Below are 15,895 nucleotides of genomic sequence, written 5' to 3' on the forward strand. Positions count from 1 at the left end.
TCATACATGGATCCCATCTCAGATTTCATGGCCTCAAGCCATTTCACGGAACCTGGGCTCATCATCGCTTCCTCATAGTTCGTAGGTTCGTCATGGTCTAGAACATGACTTCCAAAATAGGATTACCGTACCACTCTGGTGCGGACCGTACTCTGGTTGACCTACGAGGTTCGGTAGTAACTTGATCTGAAGTTTCATGATCATCATCATTAGCTTCCTCACTAATTGGTGTAGGAATCATTGTAACTGATTTCAGTGATGAACTACCTTCCAATTCAGGAGAAGGTACAATTACCTCATCAAGTTCTACTTTCCTCCCACTCACTTCTTTCGAGAGAAACTCCTTCTCTAGAAAGGATCCATTCTTAGGAACGAATATCTTGCCTTCGGATCTGTGATATAAGGTGTACCCAACAGTTTCCTTTGGGTATCCTATGAAGACACATTTCTCTGATTTGTGTTCGAGCTTATCAGGTTGAAGCTTTTTCACATAAGCATCAAAGCCCCAAACTTTAAGAAACAACAGCTTAGGTTTCTTGCCAAACCACAGTTCATACGGTGTCGTCTCAACGGATTTAGATGGTGCCCTATTTAACGTGAATGCAGCCGTCTCTAAAGCATAACCCCAAAACGATAGTGGTAAATCGGTAAGAGACATCATAGATCGCACCATATCTAATAAAGTACGGTTACGACGTTCGGACACACCATTACGCTGTGGTGTTCCAGGTGGCATGAGTTGCGAAACTATTCCAGATTGTTTCAAATGAAGACCAAACTCATAACTCAAATATTCACCTCCACGATCAGATCGTAGAAACTTCATTTTCTTGTTACGATGATTTTCCACTTCACTCTGAAATTCTTTGAACTTTTCAAATGTTTCAGACTTATGTTTCATTAAGTAGATATACCCATATCTGCTCAAATCATCTGTGAAGGTAAGAAAATAACGATACCTGCCGCGAGCCTCAACACTCATCGGACCGCATACATCAGTATGTATTATTTCCAATAAGTCAGTTGCTTGCTCCATTGTTTCGGAGAACGGAGTCTTAGTCATCTTGCCCATGAGGCATGGTTCGCAAGCATCAAGTGATTCATAATCAAGTGATTCCAAAAGCCCATCAACATGGAGTTTCTTCATGCGCTTTACACCAATATGACCTAAACGACAATGCCACAAATAAGTTGCACTATCATTATTAACTTTGTATCTTTTGGCTTCAATATTATGAATATGTGTATCACTACAATCGAGATTCAACAAAAATAGACCACTCATCAAGGGTGCATGACCATAAAAGATATTACTCATATAAATAGAACAACCGTTGTTCTCTGATTTAAATGAATAACCGTCTCGCATCAAACAAGATCCAGATATAATGTTCATGCTCAATGATGGCACCAAATAACAACTATTTAGGTCTAAAACTAATCCCGAAGGTAGATGTAGTGGTAGCGTGCCGACGGCGATCACATCGACTTTGGAACCATTTCCCACACGCATCGTCACCTCGTCCTTAGCCATTCTTCGTTTAATCTGTAGCCCCTGTTTCGAGTTGCAAATATGAGCAACAAAACTAGTATCAAATACCCAGGCGCTACTATGAGCATTAGTAAGGTACACATCAATAACATGTATATCAAATATACCTTTCACTTTGCCATCCTTCTTATTCGCCAAATACTTGGTGCAGTTCCGCTTCCAGTGACCAGTCCCTTTGCAGTAGAAGCACTCAGTTTCAGGCTTAGGTCCAGACTTGGGCTTCTTCCCGGGAGCAGCAACTTGCTTGCTATTCTTCTTGAAGTCCCCCTTCTTCCCTTTGCCCTTTTTCTTGAAACTAGTGGTCTTGTTAACTATCAACACTTGATGCTCCTTCTTGATTTCTACCTTTGCAACCTTTAGCATTGCGAAGAGCTCGGGAATTGTCTTTTCCATCCCTTGCATATTATAGTTCATCACGAAGCCTTTATAGCTTGGTGGCAGTGATTGAAGAACTCTGTCAATGACACTATCATCAGGAAGATTAACTCCCAGCTGAGTCAAGTGGTTATGGTACCCATACATTCTGAGTATGTGTTCACTGACAGAACTATTCTCCTCCATCTTGCAGCTATAGAACTTGTTGGAGACTTCATATCTCTCAACTCGGGCATTTGCTTGAAATATTAACTTCAACTCCTGGAACATCTCATATGCTCCATGACGTTCAAAACGTCTTTGAAGTCCCGATTGTAAGCCGTAAAGCATGGCACACTGAACTATCGAGTAGTCATCAACTTTGCTCTGCCAGATGTTCATAACGTCCGGAGTTGCTCCTGCAGTGGGTCTCGCACCTAGCGGTGCTTCCAGGACGTAATTCTTCTATGCAGCAATGAGGATAATCCTCAAGTTACGGACCCAGTCCGTGTAGTTGCTACCATCATCTTTCAACTTAGATTTCTCTAGGAACGCATTAAAATTCAAGGGAACGGTAGCACGGGCCATTGATCTACAACAACATAGATATGCAAAAACTATCAGGACTAAGTTCATGATAAATTAAAGTTCAATTAATCATATTACTTAGGAACTCCCACTTAGATAGACATCCCTCTAGTCATCTAAATGATCACATGATCCATATCAACTAAACCATGTTCGATCATCATGTGAGATGGAGTAGTTTTCAATGGTGAACATCTCTGTGTTGATCATATCTACTATATGATTCACGTTCGACCTTTCGGTCTCAGTGTTCCGAGGCCATATCTGCATATGCTAGGCTCGTCAAGTTTAACCCGAGTATTCTGCATGTGCAAAACTGGCTTGCACCCGTTGTATGTGAACATAGAGCTTATCACACCCGATCATCACGTGGTGTCTCGGCACGACGAACTGTAGCAACGGTGCATACTTGGGGAGAACACTTATACCTTGAAATTTAGTGAGGGATCATCTTATAATGCTACCGCCGTACTAAGCAAAATAAGATGCATAAAAGATAAACATCACATGTAATCAAAATATGTGACATGATATGGCCATCATCATCTTGTGCCTTTGATCTCCATCTCCAAAGCACCGCCATGATCTCAATCGAAACCGGCTTGACACGTTGATCTCCATCGTAGCGTTGTTGTTGTTGTTGTCTCGCCAACCATTGCTTCTACGACTATCGCTACCGCTTAGTGATAAAGTAAAGCAATTACATGGCGATTGCATTTCATACAATAAAGCGACAACCATAAGGCTCCTGCCATTACCGATAACTTCTACAAAACATGATCATCCCATACAACAATTTATATCTCATCACGTCTTGACCATATCACATCACAACATGCCCTGCAAAAACAAGTTAGACGTCCACTACTTTGTTGTTGCAAGTTTTACGTGACTGCTACGGGCTTCTAGCAAGAACCGTTCTTACCTACGCATCAAAACCACAACGATTTTTTGTCAAGTGTGCTGTTTTAACCTTCAACAAGGACCGGCTGTAGTCAAAATTGATTCAACTAAAGTTGGAGAAACAGACACCCGCCAGCCACATGTGTGCAAAGCACGTCGGTAGAACCGGTCTCATGAACGTGGTCATGTAATGTTGGTCCGGGCCGCTTCATCCAACAATACCGCTGAATCAAAGTAAGACGTTGGTGGTAAGCAGTATGACTATTATCTCCCACAACTCTTTGTGTTCTACTCGTGCATATCATCTACTCATAGACCTGGCTCGAATGCCACTGTAGGGGAACGTAGCATGCAATTTCAAATTTTTCCTATGATCACGCAAGATCTATCTAGGAGATGCATAGCAACGAGAGGGGGAGAGTGTGTCCACGTACCCTCGTAGACCGAAAGCGGAAGCGTTATGTTAACGCGGTTGATGTAGTCGAATGTCTTCACGATCCAACCGATCCAAGTACCGAACGTACGTCACCTCCGTGTTCAGCACACGTTTAGCTCGATGACGTCCCTCGAACTCTTGATCCAGCAGAGGGTCGAGGGAGAGTTCCGTCAGCACGACGGCATGGTGACGGTGATGGTGATGTGATCCGCGCAGGGCTTCGCCTTAGCACTACGACACTATGATCGGAGGAGTAAACTGTGGAGGGGGCACCGCACACGGCTAAGAGAACAATTGATGTGCCTTTGGGGTGCCCCCCGCCCCCGTATATAAAGGAGAGGGGGAGGAGGTGGCCGACCAGGAGGAGGCGCGCCAAAGGGGGGGGAGTCCTACTAGGACTCCACTCCTAGTAGGATTCCCCCCTTCCTTCCAACAGAGAGGGGGAAAGGGGAAAGGGGGGAGAAGGAGAAGGAAAGGGGGGCCGCGCCCCCACCCCTTGTCCAATTCGGATTGAGCAAGGGGGAGGCGCGCGCCACCTCCTGTGGCCTGCCTCCTCTTCTCCACTAAGGCCCATGAGGCCCATTAACTTTCCCGGGGGTTCCGGTAACCTCCCGGTACTCTGAAAAATCCCCGAACCTCTTTGGAACCATTCTGGTGTCCGTATATAACCTTCCAATATATCAATCTTTACCTCTCGACCAATTCGAGACTGCTCGTCATGTCCGTGATCTCATCCGGGACTCCGAACAAACTTCGGTCACCAAAACACATAACTCATAATACAAATCGTCATCGAACGTTAAGCGTGCGGACCCTACGGGTTCGAGAACTATGTAGACATGACCAAGACACATCTCCGGTCAATAACCAATAGCAGAACATGGATGCTCATATTGGTTCCCACATATTCTACGAAGATCTTTATCGGTCAAACCGCATAACAACATACGTTATTCCCTTTGTCATTGGTATGTTACTTGCCCGAGATTCGATCATCGATATCATCATACCTAGGTCAATCTCGTTACCGACAAGTTTCTTTACTCGTTCCGTAATGCATCATCCCGCAACTAACTCATTAGTCACATTGCTTGCAAGGCTTATAGTGATGTGCATTACTGAGAGGGCCCAGGGATACCTCTCCGATACACGGAGTGACAAATCCTAATCTTGATCTATGCCAACTCAACAAACACCTTTGGAGACACCTGTAGAGCATCTTTATAATCATCCAGTTACGTTGTGACGTTTGATAGCACACAAGGTGTTCCTACGGTATTCGGGAGTTGCACAATCTAATAGTTAGAGGAATATGTATAAGTCATGAAGAAAGCAATAGCAATACAACTAAACGATCATAATGCTAAGCTAACGGATGGGTCTTGTCCATCACATCATTCTCTAATGATGTGATCCCGTTCATTAAATGACAACACATGTCTATGGTTAGGAAACTTAACCATCTTTGATTAACGAGCCGGTCAAGTAGAGGCATACTAGGGACACTCTGTTTTGTCTATGTATTCACACATGTACTAAGTTTCCGGTTAATACAATTCTAGCATGAATAATAAACATTTAGCATGATACAAGGAAATATAAATAACAACTTTATTATTGCCTCTAGGGCATATTTCCTTCACCAGTACCCCTATATAGTTGTATTTGTTTGGCAAAGACATACCCACTTTTTTGTCATACACAATGTATATTTTTTGTATACACGGGAATATTTTTTAACACACATTGAACATTTTTTAAATACATGAAGAATATTTTTTTCAAATACAGGCCCGAGCCTTTTATAGAATACATGGTAAACATTTTTCAAATTACTACTAATCACTTTTCAAATACTATGAAACTTCTTTAAAAAATTATGCGAACATTGATTTTACATTGCATAAATTCCTTTCTAGAAAATGTTGTGATTTTTTTGAATGCATCAAGTTTCTTTTAATAGATTGTCACACATATTTTTTCAAATGGTGCAGTGTTTTTCCATTGTATAACATTTTTTTAAACATCACAAACATTCTTTTAAAATGCATGAACATTTTTAAATGGTGCAAACAACTTTTTATTGAAAACTTGTTATTAAAATAAAAATAGAATAATTTATTCGTGTTTTTCAAAAAAAAATTGGAAGTTTCAAAAGTGTCGACACTCTAAAAACTTTTTACGAATTTTTAAAAATTGTCATTGTTTTCAAAATTTGTTTGAAAATAAATTGTTCGGAATGCCAAATTTTATTCTTATTTAAAAAATATAAGAATTGAAAAATTTATTCACATTTGAAAAATATTTTTCAAAATTTAAATTTTTTTGTGTTATAAAGAATATTGGACATTTAAAAAAAACCCGCACTCTGTAAAAAAAGGTCTCATAAAATTTTCAAGCATGTTTTCTAGTCTGTACGCTGTTCTATCTTCTTAAAAGTTTTCCAATTCCTTAGTGTCACCTTTTCCAAATTTTTTTTTCCTTAGTGTCAACGGCAGCTGGCAGATGGACTGGTAGGACTTGGCGTTCCACAGTATGACGTCGTGTATTCAATGCCTATGCGATGCACTCATTTTTGCCTGTGACACTCCAGTCGGAAAAGAAAACAAATAAGAGAACCACGTTTTTTTTCCTAATGTTATATAGTCACACCCAACAAACAAAGGGGCCACAAACAATTGATGACATCATATTTAGATGTGAGGTATTATCTCACATCTAGATGTGATATAGACATAATGATACGGTGAGGATCTAGTACTAAATGGTACGTAGCGCCTACTATACATGGGAATGATATGTGTGCATGGTAAGTAGGGTCATGGTTATGGACTAACCAAAGAGCTTGTTGGTGCCGACGTTCATCTGGTTGAGGTTATAGATGAGGTTGGTGTTGTCACGGGCCTCCGACCAGGAGATCTCGATGAGTCCGACGACAGCAGCGAGCGAGGAGCGGATGTCGTGGCTAGCGCGGGCGAAGGCATTGCTCTTGTGCATGCTGTTGCGCTCCGTTTGCTGGAGTGCTTCCTTCTGTTGCACTAGGTCGGCCTCTAGCGCGACCTCCCGCGCCCCGACCCTCCACAACACCCGCGCCATGAGGAAGCACACCACCGTCGCCACTATCGTGACTGCACACACGATGCACATGACAGCGACCCCGATCTGTCAGACCTTGGTTGCCCCGCTCCACTTGTTGAGCACTAGCCAGACTCCCTGGAGAAAAGAAGAAACACACCCGTAGATTATTGCGTGCTCCTAAACCCTAACAACTGTCAGTTGCTTAAATACATATATAAACAACAAACATGAACGGTATATTGCATGCGGAGATTAGTTCTTCACAAAACTGCAAAGCAATTATGTCAGATAAGCATGTATGGATGGCTTGTGATTGATTTGGATGTTAGACTGTATTTATATCTGGTTTCTGTATATGTCTTGTATATTGTGTTGTACACTTCGTGTACCCCTTTTTATATATGAGATAGCCACACCCGTATTGGGTGTCGGGCAGTTTCCCAAACCCTAAGTTTAACATGGTATCAGAGCACGCTGAGAGAGCATTCGAGGAGGTAGACCGAAGATGCAAGCCATAGGAGATAGTATGAGAGAGATAACACAGGATACGCTTCACAGCTGACTAGTGTGAAGTCCGAGGAGCATGAAGATACTGGCACACACGGTTTACCACATAGAAGATGTCCGGCCATGTGATAGTCAAGTACTACAAGCCACCAACAATACTGCGGTACTCTGTAGCATCATCTGAAGGAAGCAAGGCACCATCCAAGGCTGATAACCGATCAGTCGCAGGCATAGGGGTGGTAGCATGCTTGCACTGCAAGATACCAGCACGTCGTAGTAAGTCCAAGGAATACTTATGCTGAGTGACAGTCAGGCCAACAGGGGACCGTGAAACCTCCAAACCAAGGAAGTAATGGAGAGCACCCAGATCCTTGACAGCAAAACGACCACCCAGAGCAGACAGCAGACGATCAGCGGCAGTCACTGAGGAGCTGATAAGAATAATGTCATCAACATAAACCAACAGGTACATAGTAACCTCAGGACGATGGAACATGAACAGAGACGTGTCAGCAGTGGACGGATCAATTCCAAGACGGCGAAGAACCGAGCCAAGTCGGGCATGCCATGCACGAGGAGCCTGCTTAAGTCCATAAAGCGCCTTAACAAGACGACACAAATGATGTGGACGAGAAGGATCAACAAAACCTGGAGGTTGCCGCATGTAAACCTCTTCCTCCAAAACCCCATGGAGAAAAGCATTCTGAACATCAAGCTGACGCAGAGACCACCCTTTGGCAACAGCCAAGGACAGAAGCAGACGAATGGTGGTAGGCTTCACAACTGGACTGAAGGTATCCTCATAATCAAGACCATACCGCTGTTTAAACCCTTTGGCCAGCAACCGTGCCTTGTATCGCTCAATAGAACCATCAACATGCTTCTTTACCTTAAACACCCACTTGGAGTCAATGATGTTGACACCAGACACAGGAGGAACCAAGCGCCAAGTATCATTCCTCTGTAGTGCCTAAAACTCCTGCTCCATCGCACTGCGCCAATGAGGAATCCGGAGAGCCGCCTAAAAATGCCGAGGCTCGGCAGTGGGGTCAGCATCTGTCATTGCCATACACGCCGCAATCCACGCAACCGTGCCGTCAGTGCGCTCCTTCGGCCGAACAATACCACTCTGACTGCGTGTACGAGGACGCAGAACAGCGACAGGCGGCGGAGGTGGCGGCGGAGGTGGCGGCGGAGACGGAGTTGATGAAGATGACGATGACGACGTAGACTGCTCCCCAGATGCAGAACCAGTCACACCAGGCGACCGACCGGGCGAGGAAGGAGTGGATGCCCGTTCGTCTGACGCGAGTGGGGACGCCGGCTCGGCCGGCGCGTCGGGAAGCCCTGTAGTGCCAGGCTCGGCCAGCCTATCGGTAGGCCAGGGGTCGGAGGGACGTCGCGAGCGGGCTCGGCGGACATCCGAGGGGACACGGCCTGCTCCTCATCCAGAAGCTCGAGGCGTGCTCCGCGCCCAGTACCTGCACCATGGTTAGGTAGCAACAAGGGGGTATATGCAGCATCAACGGGGGGCTATGCTGTCTTCTTTGGGCGCAACTTGATCGCCTGGAGTGCACGCATGCAGGCCACCGTATCTTGGAGTAGTACTGAAGCAGAGTACAAGGCGGTTGCCAATGCCACGGCTGAGCTTATTTGGGTACAGTCTCTGTTGAGAGAGTTGGGAGTCTCTCAAGAGCAGCCACCGGTTCTTTGGTATGATAACATTGGTGCGACGTATCTTTCATCTAATCCAGTTTTCCATGCTCGTACCAAGCACATCGAAGTTGAGTATCACTTTGTGAGGGAACATGTTGCACAGAAACTTTTTCATATCAAGTTCATCTCCTCCAAAGATTAACTTGCTGACATCTTCACGAAGCCTCTTGCACAACCTTAGTTTGCAGGTTGTTGGCGCGATCTTAACTTGCTCTGTATCTTAGGACATAGTTAAGATTGAGAGAAGGTGTTAGACTGTATTTATATCTGGCTTCTGTATATGTCTTGTATATTGTGTTGTACACTTCGTGTATCCCTTTATATATATGAGATAGCCACACCCGTATTAGGTGTCGGGCAGTTTCCAAACCCTAAATTTAACATTGGAAACTTTTGAGCTTTTACGTAACTTTTTCATCTTGAGAAGTTGATGACATTTGCTCTGAATATCTCGCTGACACTTGCCACCTTAATGCACGTTCTATGATGTGGTGTCATTAGTTAATTATAAGCTTAAATTTAGTACTCATATGGATGATGGCTTGTGATCGATGCTAGATGGACAGGGTGTTACCAGGTTCACTCCGGAGAGGTCGAAGCTCGTGCACGCAACTTGGTCCGACCCGACGCTGTGGAGCACGATATCGGGCTTGTCAATGGCGGACGCGGTGCAGTTGGTATCCGAGAACAAGGTCTTCATCAGCTCCGCGTCGTGGCCGGGCCTCCCACCGACCAAAGGCTTATATACCATCGCCGCGCCGCTGCGCTTGTCGGTGATCGCGTAGTAAGTGTCCGCGGCCGGAGCGGCCGCGGTGCCCAGGTTAGTGATCGTCAGGACGTCGACTGGGACGGCGGCGGAGACCACGGCGGTCTGGCCGACCGGCGCGGAGAGCCGGAGAAGACCATCACCTGGACGCGGGAGTGGACCCACCCGGTTCGGAGCGCCGAGGGCGAGCCGCTGTTGGCGGCGGCGAGGAGCTGTGTCGCGTTGGGCAGGTGCTCTGGCCTCGTTGCTGGGACGGGGCGGCCGGTGAGACGGCGGTCCGTGTACCATTTGCCGCGTTGGCTCACGAGCTTCGCTGTCTGCTGACCGTTCTCGGCGCGGTAGTATGTCAACGTGGTGCCGTTCACGCTGGTGCATGACATCTCGGCCACCTGCTGCTGCATGGCCAACGCCATGAACATATATGGTCCCACCTGTCAGGTCAACACAAAAACATATATGTAGACATGAGTAATTCAGTGGTGAAATTGAATGTATTTGGACGTGTCATATTTCTCCCATATACATAGAATTAATATACATGCAAAAGGATACTTATTTGTTTGTGTATATGCATGCGTATGTATACATATCAATGCGCACATTTATACAGCAAATCAAATAAAATCATACGTAATAAGCAGTTACCACGTCGGCCTGGGTGGTGGTTTAAGATTGTTATTTAAAGAAAGTAATTGTGGTTCAAAAAAGGATGTGCACATAGGTGCTGAAATTAGTTACGATTGCAAAAAGAAGAAGGCACAGTTAAACCACAGGGATCGATGGTCGGTAAATTACAGGGATGGTCGGTAAATTACGTGTTGGAAATGAGATGATTTGTTGCTGGGGATCTGCAAAGACAGCGCGACGATGGCGGCGGAGTGGTTGGCTTCCATGAGAGACTGTATGCCGGCAGCAATGTGCGCCAACGACACCTCCACGTCGTTCGTGGCGGCGCTGCACGTGGCATCATTTATGTGGGAGGAGACGGAAGAGTACGCGAGAACCACTGTAACCACGATCACTCCATGGGCAATAATCTGCGTGACATCAAACACACTCCCAATGAGTAAAAAATAAAATAAACTACTGCATGGTTATTATGATTTAAAATGTTCTTTTTTGCTGCACCGTGTTTCAACTCATCTAACGGTAACATTTGTCATGACATTCTTTCGATATTCGTTGTGTCAATCCATCGGCATGTAAGCAATAACTCAAGATTCCCAGCATTTCCAATAATCTAGCGGTATCGTTTGGCGTGACATTCCACTAATAGATGCAAGTGGTGAGGCAATATTCGGGGTCTTTACACTCACCTGACTACAACATTTGTCGTGACATTCCATCGATATGTCTAATACAATGTCATGAAGAGTGATATATGAGCATACGACAAAAGAGAGTTCTTCTGGTAGTTATGTCAATAGTGGGCTTTGCCTCACACATGTGGGGATATCCGTGTTGTACGGATCATAAGTATAACTATATAATGATGAAAACTATGTAGAACTACTTTGGAGTTCACGCCTTACACACGTGGAAGGATATCTATATTGTATGGAACAGATTTCTAATCACAGGAAGAAAACTATTTACTTTTTGATTCGACGCCTAATACACACGTGGGGGATATCCGTACTGTACGGAGAGCAATCTTAATTACAAGATGAAAACTTTATAGATCTAGTTTTCAACACTATCTAAGGAAAGAGGTAGCATACGTCTAACACGTGTGTGAGGATATATGTATTATACGAACTGAAACATCAAAGACGAGAACCGGTTAGATCTACTTTTCAAGTCTATGCCTACTTACAAATTTAGGAAGGTATTTATAATGTACGGAACCGAAGTTTAATTACAAGATAAAAAACTAGTAGATCTGCTTTTGAACATCGCACACAAATCTATGGATGCGCAAGCATATAAACCATATGGATCTACTTGTCGGTCGGGTAAGCAAACAGTGGATGTGCAAGGAAAAACAATCAAGAAATAAAAACACCCATGAAGTTTATGTAGAATAACAATATTAGCCATGAGTTTCATAATAAGAAGCCATGTACATGAAGTGGTGTTTCATACCAGTGGGATTAAAACCCAAGACTGTTTGAAGAAACTAAACCACTTGCCAACCTCTCCAGCCATCCTGAAAGTATTGTAAAGTATTCTACAGGAAGGAAATCTCTCTTAGGTGCCGGTGCATAACTCTTTCTTAAGGTCGGCACCCTCTTATAGATGCTCGGGGGAATACACTTGTGGGCTTGGAGCGCCGCCGGTTTTCCAAATCCACCGTCACTGTTTATTTACCATGTATAGTGGCATTTTGTTCCTGCACAGCAGAAAAAAGTGATATTTTTTCCTGCACCATAATAAAAAATAGTATTTATTATTTAAAATATCGGTATTTACTTTTCCTATCTAATATCAATGCGTCGCCCAGTATAGACAAACGATGTGATAGAAAAAAGGATACTGTCGGCGTCCTGGGAACGGGGGTCCCCGGACTTGCCTGCCTGCGGCCCACGGCGTGGCTCCACCAGCGGCCCCGTACGACCCATCTTCATCAGCAAACACTCAAGACCCTAGCGAGGGGCCAAGCCTCACGAGGCGGACGACACAAGACCTCCTGAGGGGTGGCCTCACCAGGCTGGCTCGCGAGGGGCGAAGAGATCAAGGCAAGGGGCACCTCACGAGGTTCCCGTGACGTAAGCCATGACGACCATGGCCAGGCGGGTGCCAGCGCGCGCAATGTCCTCATTTCCTCTTTGGTGCTAAAGAGGCAAGCGCAGACGAGGAGTTCCGAGGCGTCAGGCAAAGGTTTCCATTTCGGTGCAGCGAGACCAAGACCAGCAGGACGGAGGTCACCGTGGAGCCCAAGACGGCGTCACCACCAGAGCCTTTGGCAGGCGAAAACCACCTTTAGTCAGGATAACTTGTACCAGTTGTCTCCCTGCGAATTTGGCCGTTGTGGCATCCCTTCCCGCTCAATATTTGGGAAGAGGACCAGGGCCTCTGTAAATAGGACTAGCCACCACCTTAGCAGGGGAGATCATTCAGACCCACACTAGTGCAGAACCGGCCTTTATCACCGGTTCGTAAGGGCCTTTAGTGCCGGTTCTGCAACCGACACTATGGAGTGGAGACTAAAGGCCCCCCTTTAGTACCGGTTTGGCATGAACCGGCGCTAACGTGCCACCACGTGGCACGAGCCAGGCCCGGGTGCGTGTAGGACATTAGTACCGGTTGGTAACACCAACCGGTACTAAATGTTTGGGTGTGTTTTGGTTTTAATTTTTATTTTTCCTTTAGTTTTGTGTTTTCAATTTAATTTAGTGATTGTTTTACATTATAATGAGTTGTTAAATCATTAGTTGAAAGTACCGCAGATTTGTTTCGACTGGATGCATGTGGATCCTAGCCAAGTGATCAAGTATATGCCATATCCATATTACTTAGATCACTAAGTGATCAAGTATATGCATATACTTGATCACTTAGTGATCTAAGTAATATGGATATGGCATATACTTGATCACTTAGCTAGGATCCATCCAGTTGAAACTAATATGCGGTTTCTTTCATAAATGATATAATAACTCATCATCATCATCATATTATAAGCGTTCATAACACCACAAAAGCAAATCACTCTTTGAGATTAAGTTCAGGACGAAGAACACGGACACGCATGAGAGGACAACAAGTACTAAGAGCATGATAACTAGCTAAATCACTCCTGCTGCTCTCTCTCAGGTAAAATAGCATAGAACATGTATAACTCTCCTGATTCATCATATTGGAGCATGCAGATGAACCTGTCTCCTAATCGTGGGCTGCGCTTCTGATTGCTGCCCCCTAGTACTTCTCTGCGATCGTTAACAATTTTGCTCCAATCTTTCACTATTAAGCATTCATCGCTTTCAGAAATCCTCAATGCACTCATGTGCACTGTAGGATATCTTGGCCGTAAGCTAACAATTGACATGCGACCGTTAGTCTCGATCCACTGAGGCACAACTGTCATCGGGAGTCCCTGTTGAAGAACATCGTATACTAATTAATATACTTAGCAATGAAAGTTTAGCTTGAAAAATAATGTATGCAAAAGATGCACTGAGGACTAATAGTAAAAATCTTACCATCTTTCCTAAATACATGTGACCGTAGTTCAATACGATCACTATTGGTCGCACATTTTGAGTACTAAGATTTTCAAATTCAGGAAAATGATTTCTCTTAACAGCATCAAGATCCTCAAGCCATGAAACATAATGACTTATCTCCTCGCAGTTTAGTTCAGCTTCGGGACAGTAGTAGGTCCTGTCTAACAAGCGCCGGACATGTTTGCTTGAATGGAAATAAGCTGTCAATAGAAAATAGTTGTCAACTATTTTTGAATAAACAATATCAAAGACATAAATATGGTTGAGAAACTCACATAATGGTAGAACTGGAGGCGTCTGCACATCGACCCAGATGTCTCTATTACCTTCAATATCATCTTCCGGACGAATATCAAAGGTGATAACCATATCAGGCTCAAATGCATAAGCCTTGCATAGTGCTTGCCAAGTTTTGCATTCAAAATAGGTGTATGTGTCTGCATTGTATAATTTGACGTTGAAAGTATAACCAGTATGCTCGGTCTTCAGGTAAACTCTCTTTACCTCCATAGTTTCCATAGCACTGAAACCTATCTTATCCAAGACAAAAATTCTTGCATGGCAGGGGATGCGCTAGTAGAATAGTGAAAATTTAAAATTATAAGTTGAAGCAAATGAAGCATATATAAGTCATGCTTAATTACGAAAAAAGACTTGTCGTTGTGACTTACTGTATCCACTTCGAAGGTCTCATCCAGCTTGATGCTGAAGCGCCTATCATCAACAAGGAAATTTCTGTCGCACAGGCCGCGCTGGTCTTCACAGAATTCGCACTTAATGAAATCTTCTTCGTCGTCAGACGACATTTCCTATGTTCATATAGGTGAAACATTGAACACTTACTAGTTCTATTAATTCAACTAATTCTATTAGTTCAACTAGTTTTATTAATTCAACTAAGCATTTAATAAAAATAAACGTGTTCTATTAATTTTCTTACTAAAATAAAGTAGCTAGTTCCATATAGTAATATTTTAATTAGATCATCAAATCTCAGATATCTAAATTTTCTTACTAAAAATAAACTAGTTCTATTTATTCAACTAATTCAACCAAGAATTTACTAAAAATAAACTAGTTCTATTAATTTTCTTACTAAAATATATAAAGTAACTATATATATAGTAATATTTTAATTAGATCATCAAATCTCATATACCTAAATTTTCTTACTAAAAATAAACTAGTTCTACTAATTCAACTAGTTCAACTAAGCATTTACTAAAAATAAACTAGTTATATTAATTCAACTAGTTTAAATAATCTCATATACCTAAATTTTCTTACTAAAAATAAACTTGTTCTATTAATTTTCATACTAAAAATAAACTAGTTATATTAATTCAACTAGTTTAAATCTCATATATATACCTAATTAATATCTAGCTAATTCATCTAAAATTGACATTAATATTTAACATCTTTTCCATATAATTCATCTAACATTAACATTGTAACATTCTTATCTACGTAATTTATCTAACATTAATCTAAACAACAGAAAACAGAAAATAAGTAAAAACAATGTGTGTGTGTGTGTGTGTCTGTGTGTGTATGTGTGTGTGTGTGTGCGAGCGGGGGGCGGCGGCGCGAGACGGCGATGCGACGGGGACGACGCGACGACGAGAGGCAGGCTGGCCGGGGCCGACGGCGCGATTGAGACGGCGACGTGGTACGGGGCGGCGGTGACGGGCGGCGGGGGCGACGGCGGTGACGGCGACGACGGGCGGTGGGGGCGACGGCGCGCGGCGGGGGAGGCGGCGATGTCGCGCGAAGTAGTTGGAGAAAAAGTGGTGGTCCATGAAACTGAATTTTTCGTAAGTGCCATA

The 15,895-nt window shown here is 43.7% G+C and overlaps 1 pseudogene; it reads right to left on the minus strand.

The window, feature by feature from the left end:
* LOC123170893 (probable histidine kinase 2) overlaps positions 1 to 12,048 on the minus strand; it is a 70,980-nt pseudogene extending 58,932 nt beyond the window's left edge.
* Positions 12,049 to 15,895: the final 3,847 nt, after the last annotated feature.

Source organism: Triticum aestivum, chromosome 7D (assembly GCF_018294505.1).
Source record: "Triticum aestivum cultivar Chinese Spring chromosome 7D, IWGSC CS RefSeq v2.1, whole genome shotgun sequence".
Classification (NCBI taxonomy): Eukaryota; Viridiplantae; Streptophyta; class Magnoliopsida; order Poales; family Poaceae; genus Triticum; species Triticum aestivum.